Genomic DNA, 18,839 nt, shown 5'->3' on the forward strand with positions numbered 1-18,839 from the left:
GGTAGAATGTCCATTCATTGTTTGTTTTGTTTCAATACGTGGTAGACTGTCCATTCATTGTTTGTTTTGTTTCAATAAGTGGTAGATTGTCCATTCATTGTTTGTTTTGTTTCAATAAGTGGTAGACTGTCCATTCATTGTTTGTTTTGTTTCAATAAGTGGTAGACTGTCCATTCATTGTTTGTTTTGTTTCAATAAGTGGTAGACTGTCCATTCATTGTTTGTTTTGTTTCAATAAGTGGTAGACTGTCCATTCATTTATTGTTTTGTTTCAATAAGTGATAGACTGTCCATTCATTGTTTGTTTTGTTTCAATAAGTGGTAGACTGTCCACTCATTGTTTGTTTTGTTTCAATAAGTGGTAGACTGTCCACTCATTGTTTGTTTTGTTTCAATAAGTGGTAGACTGTCCACTCATTGTTTGTTTTGTTTCAATAAGTGGTAGATTGTCCATTCATTGTTTGTTTTGTTTCAATGAGTGGTAGATTGTCCATTCATTGTTTGTTTTGTTTCAATGAGTGGTAGACTGTCCATTCATTTATTGTTTTGTTTCAATAAGTGGTAGACTGTCCATTCATTTATTGTTTTGTTTCAATAAGTGGTAGACTGTCCATTCATTTATTGTTTTGTTTCAAAAGTGGTAGACTGTCCATTCATTGTTTGTTTTGTTTCAATGAGTGGTAGATTGTCCATTCATTGTTTGTTTTGTTTCAATGAGTGGTAGACTGTCCATTACGAGAGGAAGTTGCTACAACTATTGCAACCAAAAAATGTCGTGTAAAACTGATTGACAAATATTTCACGTCATATAGATACAATAATATCATAAAGGCATGCATAAAATAGATGTAAGATTAAAATGGCTTCACACGCCACCAACTCGATAAATGTAAAATTAAATAAAACCTGTATATAAATAATAAGCATATCTCCTGCCAAATGTTACGTAGCTTCAACTTCATTATCAGCTGTTTATTTATACAATAACGATTGTATCAATACGTTAATATTAAACATTTACTTTATTGTTACTATATTTCAGCCAAGGAAGTGTTATAGTTGACTTTTTCGTAGTGTTGAAGAAAGATGACACCAAAATTGACGTTCAGTCACTGATACAAGTATTTAACAACAACTTACGAAAGAATACTTCACTTGGGAATTTCACTGTAGATCCTGGCTTTACTACATTTGAAGGTAACTTTACGGTCTATATAAACATATGATGATGATTCTTTATGCTAAAGGTTTCCTGCTTGACGCTATTCACTGTGAGGGAATTCAATAAAATAAATATTTAAGAAAGATAACATGTATATATATCAAGATAACAGGTATATATATATATATATCAAGATAACAGGTATATATATCAAGAGGTCCTGCATACATTCGTAAATGTAGAAGGAATTTAAAATTTGGAATAAATGAACATTAGTAAATTATACTGACCGTATAAACAGCACTGAACATGCGATTTATACTGCACGTGTAAATTACACTAAACGTATAAATTATTCTAAACGTATAAATTATTCTGAACGTCTAAATTTTCTAAACGTATAATTTGTACTGGACGTGTCAATTATACTAAACGTATAAATTGTACTGAACGTGTCAATTATACTGCACGTATAAATTGTACTGAACGTGTCAATTATACTGCACGTATAAATTATACTAGACATGTTAATTATACTAAACGTATAAATTATACTATACATGTAAATTGAACTGCACGTGTAAATTATACTAGACATGTAAATTATACTGCACGTGTAAATTATACCAAACGTTTAAATTTTTCTAAACGTATAAATTGTACTGAACATGTAAGTTATACTAAACGTAGAAATTGTACTGAACATGTAAATTATACTGGATATATTATTCAATGAGGAATATACCTTTCGTGAATCAAGAAAACCGTTTAACTACTAGAAATGTTAGAGAAACCGTACAAATACAACAAGAATTTGATGTTAACTATGGATGATGGACATGATGTAACTTGTGTTACATGACAACTTCTTTAGTACATACACAGCACACAGTAACTATTATCTTTACAATTGTTGATTGGGTTAAATAGTTGATTTGTGTATAGTAGTTCGTTTGTGGACTTGGATCAAGATAGAAATAGTATTTATAAACTTTCATATTATTTAGAATCAAACTAGTTATTGTTACTTTGCATTCCTAGTTCTTCTGTGGTGTTTCAAAATCAAAACATAAAAAGTGTGATTTCTACGTTTTTCTAGTTCAGTAAATAGAAAGTGATATTTTTACATAGTCAGATGAAATATAAGGAAACTTCTGTGGAGATAAAGTTATGTATGTATTGTACGTGCTAACATTCCAAAACAGGATGCGAGACTTCTCCTTGGGTTCATTTTTCACTCTCTTGTTCCTGAATTCAGGTCACATATTCTTGTTTTTAACTAGCACATATAAATCAAAATTTGTTGCCCGTTTTTGTTGTGTGATTGTTCGATAGTTTTAACTGTGTGTTAGGATACTCTTAGCAACCTATGAAGTCGCTCTCTACAACTACAAAATTCATAAGTTGCAACATAAAAGTCGCTAGTGCGGTCGTTAGCGAAGACCTAAAAGTCGGTATTTGCAACTCAACTGCCACAAAAGTGTTGGTGTGAAATATAAGTGTATCGTTATAATATTGAATTTAGCCTACCCAGATTGTGTTTAGTATCGTTATAATATTGAATTTAGCCTACCCAGATTGTGTTTAAAGACAACTGTAATATGATTTTTTTCAGCTTATAATGAGTATTATTTATTACAATACAGTAAGAAGATATAATGTGCTATATACACACATACAGTAAGAAGATATAATGTGCTATATATACACACATACAGTAAGAAGATATAATGTGCTATATACACACATACAGTAAGAAGTTATAATGTACTATATATACACACATACAGTAAGAAGTTATAATGTACTATATATATACACACATACAGTAAGAAGATATAATGTACTATATATACACACATACAGTAAGATGATATAATATATATTCTTCTCCAGTGATATCTATAAAGAAGCCTACACCAACACTTGAAGGTATAGCCGAGCCATCCATACCACAGTGGGCTATAGCTGTCGTTGTCATAGCTACAGCGTCGCTTATCTTCACCATTCTATTTGGTGCAGTGACCGTGAGTAGTTTCACCTTGTCTACTATGGTTACGGTGTAACCATCAGCACTTCTTTTATAACTATGAGTATACTTAAGGGATAATAATTCTATATATTTATTTCTTCTTGTTTATTTACTGTTTTTACACAGCTTTCATAAATCAAAACTTCTGTTGTTAAATGGTTCTCACTTTATCAAAGTTCACGTTTAGGTTGTGATAAATTTACTCTTTTTGGACGTCAACAACACGTCCATGTCTGTCTTTCAACTTACCTATATATGAGTTTTACCATTGAGAAAGTCAACAACACGTCCATGACTATACCGTTCTTAAAGTTATAACATGGAACAAAGTATACAGTTCATTGGTTGTGTAATATACCGTTCATAAAGTTATAACATAGTACAAAGTATACAGTTCATTGGTTGTATAACATACCGTTCGTAAAGTAATACTTCATTCATTATAATGCAAAGTTACAATTTGTTAAACAACAGGTCACCTCTCTTACTTCAGTAGTAAGTGTCCTAACTGATAATATACAATTCAACACATAACCAATCAGTAAAATCCAACATTCCGTCCTTACTACGTAATCCAATCAGTAAAATCTAACATTCCGTCCTTATTACGTAACCCAATCAGTAAAATCTAACACGCCGTCCTTACTACATAACGAATCACTATAATCTAAAACGTCATACTTATTACGTAACCCAATCAGTAAAATCTAACACGCCGTCCTTACTACATAACGAATCACTATAATCTAAAACGTCATACTTATTACGTAACCCAATCAGTAAAATCTAACACGCCGTCCTTACTACATAACGAATCACTATAATCTAAAACGTCATACTTATTACGTAACCCAATCAGTAAAATCTAACACGCCGTCCTTACTACGTAACGTATCACTATAATCTAAAACATCATACTTATTACGTAACCCAATCAGTAAAATCTAACACGCCGTCCTTACTACATAACGAATCACTATAATCTAAAACGTCATACTTATTACGTAACCCAATCAGTAAAATCTAACACGCCGTCCTTACTACGTAACGTATCACTATAATCTAAAACGTCATACTGATTACGTAACCTAATCAGTAAAATCTAACACGCCGTCCTTACTACATAACGAATCACTATAATCTAAAACGTCATACTTATTACGTAACCCAATCAGTAAAATCTAACACGCCGTCCTTACTACATAACGAATCACTATAATCTAAAACGTCATACTTATTACGTAACCCAATCAGTAAAATCTAACACGCCGTCCTTACTACATAACGAATCACTATAATCTAAAACGTCATACTTATTACGTAACCCAATCAGTAAAATCTAACACGCCGTCCTTACTACGTAACGTATCACTATAATCTAAAACATCATACTTATTACGTAACCCAATCAGTAAAATCTAACACGCCGTCCTTACTATATAACGAATCACTATAATCTAAAACGTCATACTTATTACGTAACCTAATCAGTAAAATCTAACACGCCGTCCTTACTACATAACGAATCACTATAATCTAAAACGTCATACTTATTACGTAACACAATCAGTAAAATCTAACACGCCGTCCTTACTACATAACGAATCACTATAATCTAAAACGTCATACTTATTACGTAACCCAATCAGTAAAATCTAACACGCCGTCCTTACTACGTAACGTATCACTATAATCTAAAACGTCATACTTATTACGTGTAACCCAATCAGTAAAATCTAACACGCCGTCCTTACTACATAACGAATCACTATAATCTAAAACGTCATACTTATTACGTAACCCAATCAGTAAAATCTAACACGCCGTCCTTACTACATAACGAATCACTATAATCTAAAACATCATACTTATTACGTAACCCAATCAGTAAAATCTAACACGCCGTCCTTACTACGTAACGTATCACTATAATCTAAAACGTCATACTTATTACGTAACCCAATCAGTAAAATCTAACACGCCGTCCTTACTACATAACGAATCACTATAATCTAAAACGTCATACTTATTACGTAACCCAATCAGTAAAATCTAACACGCCGTCCTTACTACGTAACGTATCACTATAATCTAAAACATCATACTTATTACGTAACCCAATCAGTAAAATCTAACACGCCGTCCTTACTACATAACGAATCACTATAATCTAAAACGTCATACTTATTACGTAACCCAATCAGTAAAATCTAACACGCCGTCCTTACTACGTAACGAATCACTATAATCTAAAACATCATACTTACTATTATTTGATAGATTGTTTAGGCAGAGTATTGATGGTGAAACTTTGTAGAATGGACGGCAACTGCCTGTTATGGAGACACAAGTGTAGAGGACGACGTTTCGAAAGTCTTCCGCCTTTCGTCTTCAAGTCAGTGTCTGTAATTTCTTGGTAGGTGTTTGGGTTAAATTATTATTTCGTTCCCCGAAGGGGTATGAAAATAGCCCGGGGCGGTCAGAAACTCTTGTTTCTCTTCACCCTCATGCGGCTAGAGTTAATCTGGCTCATAATTTGAAACTTATTAACTGAATTGTAGTAACACTTATTTACCAAACTATAGTGGTGGTAGTAAGTTACCTTGACAGGTTTATTATCTCTTTGAGGCGCATCGGTCGAAGCTGCTGAAAGGGCTGCGTGTGAGAGTCGGACGTGAAGCTGCAACATACATTCTTTGGACAGTATCTATTGATGTAGTTGTGGTCACAGCAGGGAGATGCAAGGTCAGCACAGTTAACACACGTGACTATATTTTACAAGAATTTAGATACTTAATAGCGGGCCTCTTTTCAGGGCTAGGGTCTATAGATCCAATGAAACTGAGATTGTGCCGTGGGGGAAAACGAGAGTACCCCGAGAAAACCCATTTACACTGGTAGGGCGCCGCATAATCTACCCAACCAGTGCCCAACACTGAAAGTTAAATGATATATATGATTAGATATTTGAGTTTACATTCAGGGCGTGAATAAAGTTGTAAGGAGATAGGTATCACTGACATGTTCGCGGGGTGGCTGCTAGTTGTCTTATTAATTGGGTACGATTATATGTTTTTGTTTTTATAGTATTGTGATGCTAGAGAGATTAGTCTATTCTTAAGGGTCGGGATGTTGCTTGCTTTCTCGATATAAACAGTCGGTGTGTATGCAGGGAGACGATATGGAAGAATAGTTTTGGTTCTGCAACCCTTGACAACTGATTCTTCTTAAATAGAAGATTCGTTTATAAACTTTTGTGAGAATGTTTTTGAAGTGATCGGTCCATGTTAGTTTCCTGTTGAATGTGATGCCAAGAAATGTTATGGTGGGTTAGAATTGAAACTCTGTATTCATCATTTTAAGTTTGACTTTTGAAATAGATTTGTTTTACCTGGAGATTTTGCGTTTAAATATTATGGCCCGAGTTTTGGTTGCATTGAGTGCTACTCGCCAGATGTTGCACCAGGCAGTTATACTGTTAAGGGTGGTTTGAACTTTCGAAGTTGCTAGCAGTGGTTCACGTGACGTGCTCCTTACTGCTTTGTCGTCGGTATATTGAGATGCGTAGGTATACGTTAGTTTCGGGAATGGAATGTCACTAACATACACGACATATAAAAGTACAGACCCTTGAGAAACGCCTGCCGAGAGGTGATATGTTGATTTGTTAATTTAGCTCTTCTGTTGTCTAAACAAGTTTGATATCCATCTTGTTAAGGTTTACGGGAGGTTGAACTGGAGAAGTTTGTACTTGAGGCTTTGATGCCATACTGAATCAAAGGCTTGTCTCACGTCTAGAAATAAGCCTACAGTAGTGTGGTTTTTATTGAAACTTTGTGTGATGAATTCTCTTAACTCTAATAAGTTATCAGCGGTCTGTCTATTTTCACGAGAGGCGTTTTGTATATCGGAACGTAACGTGTTGCTTTCCAGGTGCCATATGATACGCGCGGTTAGCATTTTACCAGCAGCTTACAGAGCCCTTTATCATTTGAGGCTACTAGGCCTGACCAATGTCTCTAAGCTGTTTATTATTATATTACTATAACTTATTATTTATTACTGCTATAGATTGCTCATTTATAACTGTGTTTTGTGTATTCTAATAAATAAATTTTAAAAAATTATTTTGAAATTATGTCTTATTTAGTTCATAGTAACAAACATACTGGTAAAACAACATTGAACATGCATAAAAAGTAAGCAGGAAAAGCCTTTGTGTAAAGACTAGTTTATATCATGTTTATGACACTTATTGTAATAGTTTTGCAGCTGTTGCAGCCTTTGCTTTCATGAGAATGTCTCTGGATGGTTGGGAGTTATAACAACATTGTCCGTTTGACTGCATACACATTTTGTGTGTTATAATACTGCTCAAAACTCTGGTGCTAAAGTTTGGTCTGAACTTTTGTTTTTAGTCACTAAACTAAATATCCTTTCACTATCAGGATTAGAATGGAAGACTAAGAATTTCATGCGTAACCCTGCGCAGAATGTCATACTTCTGGTTACCATTTCCATCCTTAACTGTAGACAGCTGAACCCAAAACTTGTCAATATTCAACTAAAGGACAGTTTCTGAGAAAGTATCAATTTGATAGTTCAGATATTGCCCTTCCAACTTGTCAATAGTGTCATGCTCATGTGTATTGACAAGGACAGGATACCTGTCTGTGAAGAAACGTAGAAAAGAGAAATCTTTGGTGACTTTCAGTTTTGGACCAGCAACCTCTGCGTGAATCAGAAGTTCATCATATAGAGAGAAATGTTTCATCATGTAATTTGTAGCTGCTATATAGAATTTCTTGACACTGGTGTAGAAGCTTATCAGGTCCAGGTCCTTTTCATATTTAACAATGTATTCCTTGGCAGCATTTCCAATAGAAACTACCTCATCAGATTTGTGTGAGGATTTATTGTTGTAGTCAAGTTCAGTGATGTTGCCTTCAAGATATTCTGGCTTGATGTATCTGACAAGTATATTTTTAACTTGTGTAATCAGAGTTCAATGCATAATGTGTATGCAAGGTTCTTCTCTTTGCAATATCAAATTGGCTTGCTCAAATAGATGAATTGCAGACCGAAAAAAAAGACAAAATAACAAATTCATTTTGTTGTCCAAGAAAACTGTTAACTTATCTAACTTGCTCTGCGCATAACTTTTCTTGGTTACTTCCTTGCTAGCTTTCGTTTTCTTCTCTTTTTTCATCGATTGTCTCTTCTTTAGTTCAAGGTCAGACTGCCTAAACATATATTGAGTTATACCAAATATTGCTGCTTTTGAAGACTGTTGTCTTGTGTCCCTGAGTGGCCAAGAAGATATCCTGACTGTTAAAGTCTTGCTGCCTTCAATGGCTTCCACATGTCCAATATTCTGTTGAAGCACACCCCAAGTGATAACCATCTTATGTTAACAAGTTGTAGAATTTTTCTTGTTTCTTTGTCATACAATCCTTGAAACTCTTTGAAATGTTTTTTTCTGCTAGCACTTTTGTCCAGAAAATAGTAGATATCTATCAATATATTAGAAATTGTGCAGGGCAGTTCTCTGGAAGCTTTCTGGGCAGCAATATTCATGAGGTGACAGGCACAGCCCATGAAGTAAATGCTAGGCTGTCATCTTGAGATGTGTCCCATCACACCTCTACCTATACCAGAAATAACTGAGACATTTGTCTGTAGAAAAACTGAGACAGTTTTCCCATGGAATTTTCCTCTTTGTCAGTTCGTGGTCCAAAACCTTCAAAATATTATTTCCCGTTGAAGCTTCTTTTCATCCCACCACTGTCAAAAAGAACAAACAATTTTTCCGAGCAAAGGGCCAAGATATCGTGCAACCACTGGATATAGTTTTGAGTCATCGATGTCTGTGGATCCATCTGTGGCTAAACTGTAAACACTGTTAGTAATAATGCTTGAAATAATTTTGTCATCTTCACAACCAAACATTTGTACAATGGCTGTAGTTTCGGTTCTAGCACAGCCATATTATTTCGCTATATCAGAGTCTTGGAACATTTTTCTGAATAGATGTCCTGCATGATCGGCTACAGCTAGGAGTAAATTATAAGCAATGATGAATTGCGTGAACATCACTTCTGCATTTATGGTTTCAATTTCTGAATTCTTACTCATAAATGTCGTTATCTGCATCGTTTTTGTCTTCGCCTCAGCGTTTTGTTGGTGAGATGCCGAATTTGTATATCTGGAACAATCGTTTATCCCGCCATGCGCCACAGAAAAATCGATGTGACAAACTGTACAAAACGCATGACTGTCACTAATTTTTGATGCAATGACTGGATATTTTGCACTATACTCTTTCCTAATTTTTTTATTCACAGTTTTAGTCCTTTTAGATTAGCCAGATACAAGACAATCTGGTGAACGAGCCATTTTTTCCATCTTGTGAACGATCGCATTGGTGTTTCTATGCCGCTCAGATGTCTAAAATACCCATCTACGTGAGCGCTGATTGGCTGACAAGCACTGATGACGTAACTATAGATTCCTCCACGTACCCAGTATGGAGAAGCACCACACTCAAACTATTAGTAGACGTCAGAGATACAAATATTTTTTATTATTTTAAGCACAAACATGATTATCGCAAGTAGCCATTTGGACTATGTCTTTTATTTATCAAAATTTATTTGTATCTCACTAGAAATTTTCTTTTCACCCCTTTCAAGCCCTAAAGGAACAATTTATCACTATTGTATAGACCAAAATAATATATAATAATTAGGAGTTTTGCAACAAGTCGTAATATTTGTCTGTATGAGCGTATAGTCGTAATGTATACACCAAAATCGTAATGATTACGCTCAAATCGTAATGGTTGGCCTCTCTGTATCTATTCTGTGTAGTGGAGGGTTGTCATTCAGTAGTCGTTGTCTGGTGATGTGAAGGGTTTCTGAGATTGGAACATTGGTAAATAAATCTGTAACATCAAAACTGATCATAATATCCTGGAATTTGATGTGTAGCTTTCCGAGTTGTCTTATGAAATCTGTCGAGTTTTGAATGCGATGCTCTGTGCTTCCTTGTAGTGGAGATAAGACAAGTACTAGGAAAGTAGCCAGTTGATGGCAGGGTGAGTTTTGAGCACTACGTTGTCCTTAGAGGTATATTATGTTTGTGTATCTTAGGTAGTCCGTAGAACTGAGAAGGAAAATTTTCCTTGGATCTTAAGTCTTTGGTTAGTTTTTTGTTGATTAAGTCTTGTTTCTTTAGTTTGTTCAGCGTTCTATTGATAAGTCTCTGTCTTTTCTGTAGGATCATTGGTGATCTTTTCATATTGGTGTTTGTCTAGTAACTGTTTGATCTTCGTGTCATAATCGTTGACGTCTAGGACGACTATACTGTTTCCTTTCTCTGCTGGTAGAATCTTGATGTTGTCTCGTTTTAGAAGGTTCAATGCCCTTCATTCGTGTTTAGTGATGTTTGGTTTTGGTTTCTTGACCTTTCTGAGGATGGTGTAAGTTTGATGTCGGAATTGTTCAGCCATAGGGTTCGGGAGGCTTTCTACATAACCAATCAGTTCACGCTTTCTACATAACCAATCATTTCACACTTTCTACGTAACAAATCAGTATGATCTGACACGTCACACTTTCTACATAACAAATCAGTATGGTCTGACACGTCACACTTTCTACATAACAAATCAGTATGATCTGACACGTCACACTTTCTACATAACAAATCAGTATGATCTGATACGTCACACTTTCTACATGACAAATCAGTATAATCTGATACGTCATACTACATGCTGCCATACTTATTGCTTAAAGAAACCGTTCTTTTCAGTTACTTTTGCACTGTAGTGTTTATGATTGTAGATGGTGTTTCTATTGCGCATGCTCCGTCGTATAGTAGCAGATCCTGAGTTGAAAGTCTTAACTAACCCTCCTTTGGAACTAACAAGAAGTTTTTACAAACCGGAAGACAGTCCTGGCGTTACAACCAAGGTAAGATAATTAATAAATGGTTATTAATAACTAATAAGAAAGTACCGTTACACATAATGTCTAGCTAACGATGAAGACAGTCCTGGTGTAACCACCCACGTTAAATAATTAATAAATAGTTATTAATAACTAATAAAAAATATCGTTACACATAATGTTTAGCTAACGATGAAGACAGTCCTGGTGTAACCAACAAGATTAAATAATTAATAAATAGTTATTAACTAATAAGAAAGTATCGTTACACATAATGTCTAGCTAACGATGAAGACAGTCCTGGTGTAACCACCCAGGTTAAATAATTAATAAATAGTTATTAATAACTAATAAAAAATATCGTTACACATAATGTTTAGCTAACGATAAAGACAGTCCTGGTGTAACCAACAAGGTTAAATAATTAGTAAATAGTTATTAACAACTAATAAGAAAGTATCGTTACACATAATGTCTAGCTAACGATGAAGACAGCTCTGATGTAACCAACAAGGTAAGATGATTAACAAATGGTTATTAATAAACTAATAAGAAAGTATAATTATATATAATGTCTAGTTAACGACGAGATAGCCCTGGTGTAACCACCAAGGTTAACAAATGGTTATTATTATATATTACAAATTTTGGTATACATAATAGGTAGAAAAAAAACAATAAATTGTAACATATAGACAGTTTTAAGAAGCGTAGCTGTGGGATATGTATATTGCACTGTCCTCAGTTCAAAACGCTGTGTAAAGTTTTTGTTACAACGTTCTCAGGTCAAAATATTGTGTTTGAAGTTTCTGTTACACCGCCATAAGGCCAAATCAGTGTGTGACGTTTGTGTCAGCAACCCTCATCGAGACAGTATGTAACACTTCTGTTCAACCTTCGTGAAGTTGGGCGAGTGTTTTTTTGTTAAAAAGAGTATTTATGAACACAACCATGTAAACACCGGTAACTTTCATATGTTAATTTAGTATAATATTAGATGTATCGGTAACAGACTGTTAACATATTGCATGACACTACAGAATCGGTTACAGACTTAACATATTGCATGACACTACAGAATCGGTTGCAGACTGTTAACATATTGCACGAAGCTACAGAATCGGTTACAGACTGTTAACATATTGCACGAAGCTACAGAATCGGTTACAGACTGTTAACATCTTGCATGACGCTACAGAATCGGATACAGACTGTTAACATCTTGCATGACGCTACAGAATCGGATACAGACTGTTAACATCTTGCATGACGCTACAGAATCGGATACAGACTGTTAACATCTTGCATGACGCTACAGAATCGGATACAGACTGTTAACATCTTGCATGACGCTACAGAATCGGATACAGACTGTTAACATCTTGCATGACGCTACAGAATCGGATACAGACTGTTAACATCTTGCATGATGCCACAGAATCGGATACAGACTGTTAACATCTTGCATGATGCCACAGAATCGGATACAGACTGTTAACATCTTGCATGATGCCACAGAATCGGATACAGACTGTTAACATCTTGCATGATGCTACAGAATCGGATACAGACTGTTAACATCTTGCATGATGCTACAGAATCGGATACAGACTGTTAACATCTTGCATGATGCTACAGAATCGGATACAGACTGTTAACATCTTGCATGATGCTACAGAATCGGATACAGACTGTTAACATCTTGCATGATGCTACAGAATCGGATACAGACTGTTAACATCTTGCATGATGCTACAGAATCGGATACAGACTGTTAACATCTTGCATGATGCCACAGAATCGGATACAGACTGTTAACATCTTGCATGATGCCACAGAATCGGATACAGACTGTTAACATCTTGCATGATGCTACAGAATCGGATACAGACTGTTAACATCTTGCATGATGCCACAGAATCGGTTACAGACTGTTAACATCTTGCATGATACTACAGAATCGGTTACAGACTGTTAACATCTTGCATGATACTACAGAATCGGTTACAGACTGTTAACATCTTGCATGATACTAGAGTCCATTACAACTTACTTGTACTTTGTTTCGAACTATTAAGAGCCTGTTGCAGATATATCTTAGAAAAATTTGTTTGAACTACATATTAAAAGATCTTTATAGCAATATTCGCTGGCTAGGTTTACGGAAGATATCACGTGCGACGTAAGTGCGGGTCCCCCTTTCACGAGGAAGACACTGCTGCTACAAAGTATAAAGAGTGGGAAAGTAAAATAGCTGCGGCTTTTGAAAATACTGCGGCTGATGATATATATGACATGGAAAATCAGGTAAGTTCACGTTCTTTGTGTCAAACAATATCAAGATGTCGCTGGCAACGTTTTATTCACGTGTAAATTGTTACTGTACTTGTGCTTTTAATTTGGACTTTTCATATAGTTTACACAGATACAAAGAAAGAGTAAATCTGTGAAATCAAAGATTTATTGTTGACTGAAAACAGTAACATCTGGTTGGATAACGTCACCTCCTATCACAGGTAACTTTACATATTCATTCAAAGTTTGTACATGTTGAAGAATTGGGTTTGTTTTGAACTTCGAGCAAAAACTATACGAGGGTTATTTGTACTAACCGTCCCTAATATACTAATTAAAGTCATCATCGACCGCCGCCATCCCTTGGACTACTCATCTACTCATTTGCAAACGGATTGGTTCGTACATTATAACACAACAGTGACTTAAAGGGCGAAAAAACCTTTGTTGGGAAAGAGATTCGAAGCCGCGACCCGCAGTCGAGCGCCTTAGCCACTTGATAATGTCGATTTCCCCTCATGAAGAAATGGCCCACCTTGCAATAGCGATGGAGCTAGAGGGTTTATAGACAGAAATGTGCTAATGTTTTGTTTGTTTGTTTTGGAATTTCGCACAAAACTACTCGAGGGCTATCTGTGCTAGCCGTCCCTAATTTAGCAGTGTGAGACTAGAGGGAAGGCAGCTAGTCATCACCACCCACCGCCAACTCTTGGGCTACTCTTTTACCAACGAAAAGTGGGATTGACCGTCACATTATAACGCCCCCACGACTGGGAGGGCGAGCATGTTTAGCGCGACTCGGGCGCGAACCCGCGACCCTCAGATTACGAAGTGCACGCCTTAACGCGCTAGGCCATGCCAGACCTATGTGCTAATGAAACATGTAGTTTGATAAGAATATTGTAATGTGCTAGTGGAACGTGTAATGTAGATGGAATTGTAATACTCATTTTATCGTTTGAGGTGAATTCTTATATTGTTTAACGTAATTAACAACCTCTCCATGTTACATCTCTCTTAAAAGGAACAGACACTATTTTAAAACATATCGTACGTTCATTCTTTATTATTTATTGGCAATCTTCTCTGGTTGTTGCTTTCTCCTTTTCGTGGTGGAATAGTACACACGAGAATAAATTATATTCCACATCTAGGTTCATGTAAGTGGTGAAACCAGTTTTCTTCTTTCACTGAACCTAGATGCCATGTGACTAGTTAATAAAGCCGCTTCAAATACCCGTATGCATTGTTCTCCTGAAAATAAATAACATACGCACACGGACGTGTATACCGAGGTTCAACTTGCACTCAAACGATGCTTGGGGTTAATTAATAAACAAACAACATCCAATGTTAGCGTTTAAAATGAATGGATTTGGAAGATACATTTTAATTCAATATCTTTGTACAGTTATGGTCATTACTGTATAGTTACAAGTTTGGTGTTTTAAAAATCTTCAGTGCCGATATTTCATTTTTATTTAAAACTTGTGAATTCCCGTCCGTACACAAAAAGATAGGATAACTTATTCCCGTCCGTACACAAAAAGATAGGATAACTTATTCTTGTCCGTACACAAAAAGATAGGATAACTTAAATGTTGTTCACTTAAAACGTTCGTTACGAACACCATACTGTACCGACTGACACATTCAAACTTTAATAGTTTTCTTAAGAAAACAAAACTAAAATATATTATTTCTCTATCCAGATATGTTCATGCAAAGTTGCATATATCATGGATGTCCAAAACAGTCGTATCCAAAGGCCTTAAAAAGAAAATTCTCGTGATGAGTGTGCTAGCGTTACAATATAACAACCATTCCCCACCATTCCTTTGTTAAACAGTAGCCCCAGAGTTGACGTTGTTTGATATCGACTATCAAACTATGATTAGAGCAAATGCCTTCACTCTAGCATAACATTTAACCCTTGAACGAAAATAGAAAAATGAATACTCGGCCAATTAACTAAAGGTTAGGTTGTAATTCTCACCTTTTGGAATAGCACAAAGATTTGTTTCTGGAAATGTTCCAACTCTGAAGAATAACACATGGGTCTGTTGCTGGTAGTATTCCTTCCTTGGGAAACAACACCTAGCTCACTTTTTAAATCTATTCTCACCTTGTGGGTTAGCCCGTGGGTCTGTTTCAAGAACTATTTCCACAAGCAAATGTGCGTTTTTCTGGATTATCTCATGGGTCTCTTTATAGAACTAATCCTTCCTTATGGAGTAGCACGGGGGTGTGTTTCTAGAGCTACTCCCACCTCGTGGAGTAGCACGGGGGTCTGTTTCTAGAGCTACTCCCACCTCGTGGAGTAGCACGGGGGTCTGTTTCTAGAGCTATTCCCACCTCGTGGAGTAGCACGGGGTCTGTTTCTAGAGCTATTCCCACCTCGTGGAGTAGCACGGGGTCTGTTTCTAGAGCTATTCCCACCTCGTGGAGTAGCACGGGGTCTGTTTCTAGAGCTATTACCCACCTCGTGGAGTAGCACGGGGTCTGTTTCTAGAGCTATTCCCACCTCGTGGAGTAGCACGGGGTCTGTTTCTAGAGCTATTCCCACCTCGTGGAGTAGCACGGGGTCTGTTTCTAGAGCTATTCCCACCTCGTGGAGTAGCACGGGGTCTGTTTCTAGAGCTATTCCCACCTCGTGGAGTAGCACGGGGTCTGTTTCTAGAGCTACTCCCACCTCGTGGAGTAGCACGGGGTCTGTTTCTAGAGCTACTCCCACCTCGTGGAGTAGCACGGGGTCTGTTTCTAGAGCTATTCCCACCTCGTGGAGTAGCACGGGGTCTGTTTCTAGAGCTATTCCCACCTCGTGGAGTAGCACGGGGTCTGTTTCTAGAGCTATTCCCACCTCGTGGAGTAGCACGGGGTCTGTTTCTAGAGCTATTACCCACCTCGTGGAGTAGCACGGGGGTCTGTTTCTAGAGCTATTCCCACCCAGTGGAGTAGCACGGGGGTCTGTTTCTAGAGCTATTCCCACCTCGTGGAGTAGCACGGGGGTCTGTTTCTAGAGCTATTCCCACCTCGTGGAGTAGCACGGGGGTCTGTTTCTAGAGCTATTCCCACCTCGTGGAGTAGCACGGGGGTCTGTTTTTAGAGCTATTCCCACCTCGTGGAGTAGCACGGAGCTCTGTTTCTAGAGCTATTCCCACCTCGTGGAGTAGAACGGGGGTCTGTTTCTAGAGCTACTCCCACCTCGTGGAAAGGCAAATTTGTGCGTGTCTGGAACTATTTTGCTCTTTTGAGTTAGCTCGTAGGCCAGTTTCTAGAACAAATTTTTCCTTCTCGACTGGCACGCGAGTCTGTTACTAGAAATATTCCAGCCTTGTGCAGTAACATGCGAGTTTTTCTACAACTATACATTTCTCATGGAGTAACACACGAGTCTGTTTCTGGAAGTTTTCCTTCCTTCTGGTGGTAAACCATGAGTGATAATCGAGTTTAGTGTCACTATTAAACTTGTCACATATACATAATATTTATTGAGTAATTGTGTTCTTGTATCATTTATCATCATAATGTTAATCACCTATTGACTACTGAGCTAATTTGTTATGATTGTAAAGTTATTAATTATCACAATTTTAGCAGGAAAGGTCCACAAAGAATTTCAAAGAGCCTACAAAACAAAAGTGTGATAGCTGGAGAACACAGTATCCTGGGACGAACCGCAGACGTTCTTCTGCTGACACAACATTTTAAACCATCAAGTCTACGACATTTACTGTTACTGGTCATCATTAGTTTGGTTAAATTATTACATCCTTGTACTGAACTAGCCAAATGACACTAATAAACATCTTATTTCTCATCATTACTAAGTCAGATTATATTAATTAATGTAGTAGCTTCAGGTACTGGACCAAACAAGTGACATCATTAACGGGAATATTACGTCATTGCGCCAATGATTACATACTTATGCATTAACGAGAGTTGCTTATTAAATTTTCTTTATTGCTCGACACAATATGGAACCATCCATTATCTAATCTAATGCATATTCTTCTATAGCACTTAATCATCGCGCAGACGCGAACTCTCCATGTTTGACTTTTCCGTTGGACATCGCAGGCCACTTGGCGGGCCGGCCTTTGTGCACCACTGTATTAAACCTACTAAAGTATCTTATTTCTCATCATTAGTGACCCACATTATAGTGGTTAGCGTATTACATTCTCGAACTGAACTAGCCAAATAACACTACCAAAATATCTTATTTATCATAATTAGTCAGCGAAACTAAACTGATTAACACATTAGGTGCTGGTACTGAACAAGCCAAATAATTAAAGTATCTGACCAGCAGTTTGCCAGAGTTTTCATATTAACGTACAAGATCCTTGTGCTGAACGAGCCAAATAACACTATCAAAATATCTAATTCCTTATCATTAGTTAGCCATATTATACTGATTAACGTATTAGATGTTGGTACTGAACGAACCAAATAACACTATTAAAACATCTAATTTCTCATCATTAGTTACCCATATTATACTGATTAACGTATTAGATGTTGGTACTGAACGAACCAAATAACGCTATCAAAATATCTAATTTCTCATAATTAGTTGGCCATATTATACTGGTTAACGTATTAGATGTTGGTACTGAACGAACCAAATAACACTATTAAAACATATAATTTCTCATCATTAGTTAGCCAGATTATTCTGATTAACGTATTACGTCATCGTAATAAACTTACTATAAAGAATTGCTGTATTATCGACATAAGAAACTAACACAACGCATGCTAACTAAGAATGTTATAATCAAACACAATGTACTTGTACGAATGAAAACAGTTTTTCCTCTAAATAGTGATTCTCATCACAAAATATTTTAATTCAAGTAAATCTTCAAGTTTTATAGATTTTTATGTACTATTGATTCTTAAACATATTACAGTTCTTCACTTTTTTAAAACCCTCTCAAGGACACGTGGTATAATATGTTTTATAAAGGAAAGTTAATCTGAACCCTCTGAAGGACACGTGTTAAAATTTAATGTTTATAAAAAAAGGTTAATCTGAACCCTCTAAAGGACACGTGGTATAATTTAATGTTTTATAAAGGAAAGCTAATCTGAACCCTCTGAAGGACACGTGGTATAATTTAATGTTTTATAAAGGAAAGCTAATCTGAACCCTCTGAAGGACACGTGGTATAATTCGATGTTTTATAAAGGAAGGTTAATCTGAACCCTCTAAAGGACACGTGGTATAATTCAATGTTTTATAAAGGAACGTAAAACTGAACCCTCTGAAGGACACATGGTATAATTTAATGTTTTATAAAGGAACGCTAATCTGAACCCTCTGAAGGACACGTGGAATAATTTAATGTTTTATAAAGGAATGTAAAACTGAACCCTCTGAAGGACA

Source organism: Tachypleus tridentatus, chromosome 9 (genome assembly GCF_004210375.1).
Source record: "Tachypleus tridentatus isolate NWPU-2018 chromosome 9, ASM421037v1, whole genome shotgun sequence".
Classification (NCBI taxonomy): Eukaryota; Metazoa; Arthropoda; class Merostomata; order Xiphosura; family Limulidae; genus Tachypleus; species Tachypleus tridentatus.